Source organism: Melospiza melodia, chromosome 19 (assembly GCF_035770615.1).
Source record: "Melospiza melodia melodia isolate bMelMel2 chromosome 19, bMelMel2.pri, whole genome shotgun sequence".
Classification (NCBI taxonomy): Eukaryota; Metazoa; Chordata; class Aves; order Passeriformes; family Passerellidae; genus Melospiza; species Melospiza melodia.
In genome coordinates this window covers 9,129,638-9,136,699 of record NC_086212.1, presented here as the reverse complement: position 1 = coordinate 9,136,699, position 7,062 = coordinate 9,129,638, and the positions used below count along the sequence as shown (strand labels likewise).

At 60.9% G+C, this 7,062-nt stretch overlaps 1 protein-coding gene across 3 annotated transcripts in view; it reads left to right on the top strand.

The window, feature by feature from the left end:
• The first annotated feature begins 395 nt into the window (after window positions 1-395).
• HELZ2 (helicase with zinc finger 2) overlaps window positions 396-7,062 on the top strand; it is a 28,438-nt gene continuing 21,771 nt past the window's right edge. For 2 of the 3 annotated variants that reach the window (XR_010030071.1, XM_063172415.1), the window contains exon 1: window positions 408-537. The gene's annotated coding sequence lies outside the window, so the exon portion shown is untranslated. Of the gene's footprint in view, window positions 538-7,062 lie in introns of all 3 variants that reach the window. The other variant, XM_063172416.1, reaches the window with a different exon arrangement.

Sequence of the window (7,062 nt, the reverse complement as noted above, 5' to 3'; positions counted from 1 at the left end):
TGTCCAGGTATAACAGCTGGGATTGTGAAATGGGGCTAAGGCAGGCCAGGAACACACTTTACTAAATATAAATGTCCGTGTCCTCTGTGTTCCCTCTGGCCGTGGGTGTGCAAGGAACCTGAAACGTGGCTCCAAAGTCTGCTTGTCCGTGGCACAGCTGGGACTGGCTGCACCCAGTGCTGATAACCACTGGTCCCCAGCCTGTGGTTAGGAGAGTTTTGACACGTAATCAGGAAGAAAAGTGATCTATTCCTCTGAAGCATTAGATTTTGTTTCGTTTTGGCCAAGACTCAGCTGAGGCCGTAGTTGACGAGGAGGAGTCCTGCCTTATCAGAGGTTTTTCCCTCCCAGCTGGCTGCTGCTGAGATATCACCGTCATATCTCTGTACTTGGGACAGCAGTAGCGTGTCAGACTGAGGACATATAAAGGGTTGTGATCACCCTGAGCTGCCTTTTGCCTCTCCAGCGTGAGCAGCAGTGCTGAGCCACACCTGAGGTGGGTTTCCAGCTGAATTCCCCCCTTCCTGTGCTGCAATGGTGAGTGAGTTTCCCTCAGCACAGGGACACCTTTCCCCAGCAGGGCCAGGGCTGGAAAGCCGTGCTGCCTTTGCCCAGCCCTGGAGAGCTGTGGGCTGAGCACGCTGCTCCAGCCACCTCTGCTTTGGCCAAACTCATCTGGGTCAACCAGAGGCTGTGGGAGAGGGAATGTTCAGCTGGAAGGGGGACTGCTGGAGAGACCTCCTGGCTCCTCTTTATAGGTATCTGAGAGGTGGCAGTGGAGTGTGGGGTGGGATTTGTGTCAGCTCTGCGTTGCTGTGGGCAGTAAGGGCAGAGCAGAGCAAGCAGAAGGCTCTGTGCACCTTTACCTGCCCTGGAGACCACAGATCACCTCACCGGCAAAGCATTCCCAGCGTGGGTGTACTCTGCCCTGCACAGCAGCTCGTCTTGGGATGTAAACAGCTCCCCAAGCAATAAAAGCTGGGCAGGCAGATTTGGGCTGGTGCAATTCTCCCCTCCCTTTGCAGCAGCTCTCGGGGCAGCCCTGTCTCCCTGGAGCGACCCCTGGGCCATTCGGGGATGTCCCGGTGCAGTGCTCCCCTCCTGGGCTGGCCGTGCAGCTCCGGGTGTGCCGCGCTGCTTCCCCGCCCGGCCGAGGGCAGCCGGGGGCTCGCAGAGCCAGCAGCTGGCGGTGGGATGAGGGCTGAGAAGGAAAAGCCAAGAAGGGAAGTTGTCTGCAGCGATTATCAGTGTCTGGGTGCGTGTGGATGTGGCCGTGGGCGATCTGGCGACATTCCCCGGCCGGGGGGAAGTCCCGTGTGAGCTTGGCAGCAGATCCTGGTCTGGTTTCAGCAGGGGTGGTAAAGCACTGCTTGTGAGCAGCACATCCCACCTGTGGATCAGCCTCTCCCTCCCCATGGCACTGAGCCCCGGGGCTCTGCAGGGGGAGCCCCCCAGCCCCTCCAGGGGGCTGCACCCTCCTGGGGGCTCCCAATGCTGCAGTGGGTGCACCCAAACTGAGACATTGCTGTGGATCCCAGGGGGACAACCTGCTCTGTGGGGTCCCTGAGTGGGTGTTGTGCACCCAAACTGAGACATTGCTGTGGATCCCAGGGGGACAACCTGCTCTGTGGGATCCCTGAGTGGGTGTTGTGCACCCCAAACTGAGACATTGCTGTGGATCCCAGGGGGACAACCTGCTCTGTGGGATCCCTGAGTGGGTGTTGTGCACCCCAAACTGAGACATTGCTGTGGATCCCAGGGGGACAACCTGCTCTGTGGGATCCCTGAGTGGGTGTTGTGCACCCCAAACTGAGACATTGCTGTGGATCCCAGTGGGACAACCTGCTCTGTGGGGTCCCTGGGCAGGGCTAGGGCTCTCAGCATCCATTCTATCAGCTTGGTGCTGCCAGCACTGCCTTCCTGGGGTCCCCTTGGGTGCTCAGGCTGAGATCTGCTCCCCTTTCCTCCCGTGGGGAGCCCGGGGCTGCTCTGCTCACAGCCAGGTGTAGAGGACTCGAACCCAGAGACCAAGTTATGTAAGGGCTGCAGATGACTCATGCCAAGTCCCTGCTTTTCCCTGAATTGTGCGGTGAAGGAGCCTCAGCCACCTGCATTTTCACCTCCAGGTATCCACGGGAGCAGAGTGCAGTGTTTGGGAAGAGCAGAGGCTCCCACTCCCCGGCAGCACTGCCAGCAGAGCTTTGCCACGGTCCTGCCTGGCAGCTGCCCGTGGTGCCAGGGGCTGTGAGAAATCGCCAATTCCTCACTCTCTGCGTGTCTCCGGGCAGGTTGGGGCTGTTACCGGGACAGGAGATGCTCCAGCATCCTGGCGGGAATGCTCTCCCAGCTCCCAGCAGCTTTCCGGGACGAGCAGGGGGTGCAGCGCACAAAGGACAGCGCGTCTGGCGCTGGGCGGGGAGCACGGCGATGGTTTCCTGGGGAAACCGCTCCGTGACTGCCGCCCGTGCCGCCTCAGGAATGGAAACCGAAACTCACGGCTTTCGGCTCGGCGTTTGTTTGTCTAAAATCGGCAGATCCCGGGTTTCGGCTCTCCCCCGCCCTAAAGCTGTGGATGTGGTGACGCTGCTTTGCCTCCTCCCTGCTCCAGCAGTGCCTTCCTCCCGCAGGCAGCGATGGAGGGACGGCAGAGCCGGTGCTCCCTGCGCTGCTCCTTGCTGAGCGATGAGCACGGCCGGAAGCTTTATATAACACAGTGAAAGCTGTTTGTTTGCTTCTAGAGCTGGAGGGAAAATATCCCAACCTGTAAAATCAGTGAAACCTCCAGATATCCCACCTATAAAATCAGTGAAACCTCCAGATATCCCACCTGTAAAATCAGTGAAACCTCCAGATATCCCACCTGTAAGTCCAGAGTGAAGCCTCAGTGCCAAAGCTGTTCTGCCTGGATGAGCTGGGCACTGCCCGTCCTGGCTCGGGCACCTCAGGGGAGTGGTGCCAGGTATTTTGTTTGTTTTTCACTGTTGTCTGATGCTGTCACAGAGACCTTTGCTGTGGTTTAGAGTCAGGGCTGCAGAGAGGATGATTCCTGCCCCAGGCAAACAGGGATGGACTCCATCACTATGGACCACTCTGATACCAGGGCTGGGCTTTGCTGGGTCACTCCTTCCCAGGCAGGGATGGGATTGGTGCTGCTCAAACCATAACAGTTCCCAGGGCAGCTGCAAGGACAAAGATGGGGAGCCCTTTCCTGGATGGGAACGCTGAGCACAGGGGCTCCATGGGGTCAGACCCTGCTGTGAGGCTGAGCCACCCCCTGTTCCTGGCTGGCAGAGCACAGAGAGCAGCAGAGCCTGACAGCCATGGCCATGTGCAGGTGGCTGTCCTGCCACTGATCCAGCAGTGACCAGGGTGTTGTTGCACAGCCCTGGTGGCTTTGCTGCCCAGGAATACCTGGTTCCCAGACACCCAGTGCTCTGCTGGGATCCATCCAGTGCCCTCTGCTCCGGTGGGATCCTTTCAGCACCCACAGACGACCTGGGCTGCCCCAGGTTTTTGCTGGGAAAACCCTTTCCTTGGCTCCCCAGGGCGCTGCTGGATGGGAGCAAGGTGAGAGCTCCCTCTGAGGCTCCCAGTGCCTGCGACTGCACAGAGCAGGAAGGTCAAAAACATCGTTTCTCTTTTTCCACTGGTGCTGACAAACGTGCCAGGTACCAGTCTCTGCCCCTCCTTCCTTCCTGCTCCCGTGCCTGCGTGCCCCACGGGCTGGCTCCGTGTTTCCTCCTCCCATTTGCTTTGCGGAAAAACTTTTGTCGCTAAGGCTGGCTTTGCTTCAGGTGGCACCACCAAGGAGGTGTCCATCTGTTGCTGGAAGGATTGAGCGGTGTCCCCATCAGCAGGGACACTTTGCCTCTGGGGCCTGGATTTCCAACAGCCACTTGTAGCTGGAGGTGTGTTCGTTTTCCCCGGTTGTTTCCAGGGCTTGCAGCTGCCTTCTGGCACGGAGATAATTCCATTAAGTGAGAATGCTGGGGCTTGACCGCAGTGTTTGGCACAGCAGCTGCTTTACAGGTCAGGGCTCTCTGAAGCCTTGTGTCCAGGCTGGGGAGGTGGGGCTGCTGTTGTGGCTTCCTGGGGCTAGCGCTGTTAGGGGAACTTCCTGGGATTTTGCTGGGGTGCGTGTGTTTTGGGGTCATATCGGGTTGCAGGGGTTTTTGTTCTGTGTGGTTTATCCCGCTAATTTGCGCCATCACCAAACCGCGCAGGGGGAGGGCTGGGATGAGGTGCTAAACTGTTGTGGGATGGGTTTGGTGAGGTGAGAAGGGGCTGAGAAGGGGCTGCACAGCCCCGGTGCTGAGGATCCCCCACTCCTCGGGCGCTGAGCATCAGCTGATGGTGCTTGTGTGGTAACCCGTGCCCACAAACCGGGGTGCGGGTGTTGCCCCCCGGCTGCCGGTGCTGCCCCACGAAACAGGATGCAAATGAGACTCGGCTGCTGCCAGGGGTGTATTTGGGGTTAGAGGTTTTTTTTTGGCTCGAGGCTGAGCTCTGCAGCGGGCGCATCGCGCCAGGCGAGGAACCGAACAGAAAACGAAAGCGGTGATGAACAGAAAGGAGGGTAGCGCTCCGCACCCACCCCCGCCCCCCGAGCCCCGTTAAAAGGAGGCGGCCGGGGGCGCCGGGCTGAGGACCGGGACTGCTGCTCAGTATTCACTTCAAACTCCGGTGCCGCGGCTGGACCGAATCTGAGCGCGGGGAATCCCGACCTGCGGGTGAGCAGCGCCCCCGGAGCGGCCCCTCGGCACCGGGGGGGCAGCACCGGCCCGGGGGAGACTCGGCCCGGGATGCGCGGGGATGCGAGGCTGGGACGGGGCCGGGTGTGAGGCTGGTACCCCCAGGAGCGCCCGTCCTGGGGATTCCCTGCGCCATGCGGGCGGTGCTGTCCCGCCGCGGCCGGTACCGGTACCGGAGTCTGCTGCCCTGAATGCCGGTGCCCGCTCCCCCTGGTGCCCCTTCCCCCCGGTGCCTGTCCCTGCTGTCCGGTGCCGGCTCCCCCCTGCCGGTGGCGGTCCCGGTGCCCGCTGTGCCTCCCGGCGGTGCCGGTGCCGCCCCCCCCGCCCGGTGCCCGCCCGGTGGCCGTGCCGGCTCCTGCTCCCCCCGGTGCCGGCGGGCGGGGCGGGGCGGGGCCGCCGTGATGCAATTTCCGTGAAGTCCGGCCCCGGTTTGAATGCAGGGAGGCCCCAGAAGCGAAACTACCGCCGGCGGCGAGTCCCGGTCCCCGCGGGTCCCCGCAGCGCGGCGGCGGCGGCGGCGGTGAGAGCGGCGGGGGCGCTCCGGGGGTGCGGGAGCTCCGGGGACGGGCGGTCAGCGGAGCGCCCGGGGGGCTGCAGGAGCGGGGGTGCCCCCGGTAGCCCCGGAGCAGCCGTGGGTGCTGCAGGACCAGCGGGATGCTGCGGGGAGCGCATCCCCCTCAGCCCCGGCCCGGCTCGCAGCGTCCCCGCTGGGATGGGACGCGTTCGGCAGGGCAGGGTCGTGGCCAGGGTGCAGGTTTGAGGGGCAAAGCTTTGTTTGGAGGGTGGGGAGAGCCCTGGGGGTGCACAGTGATGCCTTCTGTGAGCAATCCCCGACCGCGATATTCTAACCCTGCTGCCGCCTCAGAACTCCGGGAATGGCATCTGGGAGCTCCCGGTGAACTTCTTACAGTTGGATAAAAGCAAACGCAGCATCCGGGGGTCCACGTGTCTCAGGGCTCCGCACACGCTGCAGGGTCTGTGCCTGCACACACTGGGGCAGTGGTGTGGCGGCGGTCACTGCAGCAGCCGGGCTGGTAGTGCCGAATCTTGGGCGGGATGTGGAGGGAGCTGTCTGGTTGAAAAAGGCTGGGAAAGAGGGGCGCCAAGAACTCTGGAGGCTGTTTTTGCCCTGGAGGGAGATTCCAGAGCGGTGTGGTTTCGGTGCAGCCAGGAGGAGTGCGGGTGGTTGGGGTGGCACTGCCCGGCATCTGCCAGGCAGCTCCTCTGCCACCGTTCCCAAACGCTCCCGGCCAGCCCGGCTGCACTGACCGCTGGCGGGGTGCTGGAGATGCTGGGAAGCTCTTGCACTGTTGCTCTGAGTGCTGCTTGCAGCTGTAGAAAAACTTCCAAGGGCCCGTGCTTGGCTAGGTCCGGTAACTGGGATGTGGGGCTGCAGCCCCCCAAGGCACATGGATGTCCCCTGTCCCCATCCCACTCCCAACACTGACCCACATCCCTTGCTCTGATCGAGGGGCACTTGGCTTACTCCAGCGTAGCGCGTTGCCCAACGTTCTGTCAATAATTAATGAAGCCAGGAGCTCAGGGAAGGGCCACCTTCCTCCCGGTGGGACAGGATGGGTGCAGAGCATGGGGATGCAGAGGCACAATGAGCATTTCTCTACCGCGGCCGTGCTTCCCCCTCGCCATTTCCAGAGAAATGTGATTATCTCTGGCCACAGCACTGCCCTGCAAGGCGCCTGCCCGGGGCGATGCTCGGACACAGCGTGGCCCGGCCCTGACCCACAGCGTTTTCCTGAGCGCAGAGGAAATGCCATCAGCGAGGCCATGGTGTGCTCTGTTTGGGTTTGGTTTGTGGCAAGGCTGAACCAGAGCTGGGCAGAGCATGCATGGGGCTGTGTTGGTGCCTGGGAGAGAGGTAGAACTCGCCCAGATGGGGCTGAGGGTACAATAAACCAGCCTCTGTCTGTCATGGTGACTTGTCACCCAGCAGCAGGGCGTGAGTGGCTTTAAATGCCAGGCTGAGCTTTTCAGGATCAGGGTAAAAAAGGTTGCTTTTTCTTTACATATACAAAATTCAGCTTGTAAATAATGGTCTGTGGCTTGCTGGTAAATACTGCTCCCCTTCCGCTCTTACCTGCCCTGAAGCAGTTGGATTTTGCCCTGTTGACATCACTTTTATTCCCAGTGGGACGGTTGTTTTGGGGCACACCTTCCCGAGCTTCCTCGTGCTTTGTGTCTTCCCTCCACCCGAGCTTGGATTGCAAAAGTTCCCTTAGCATTTTCATTTTCATTTTTTTTTCTTTTTTTTTTTCTTTTTTCCTTTCCTAGTACAAGAGTGCTGTAGAGAGGG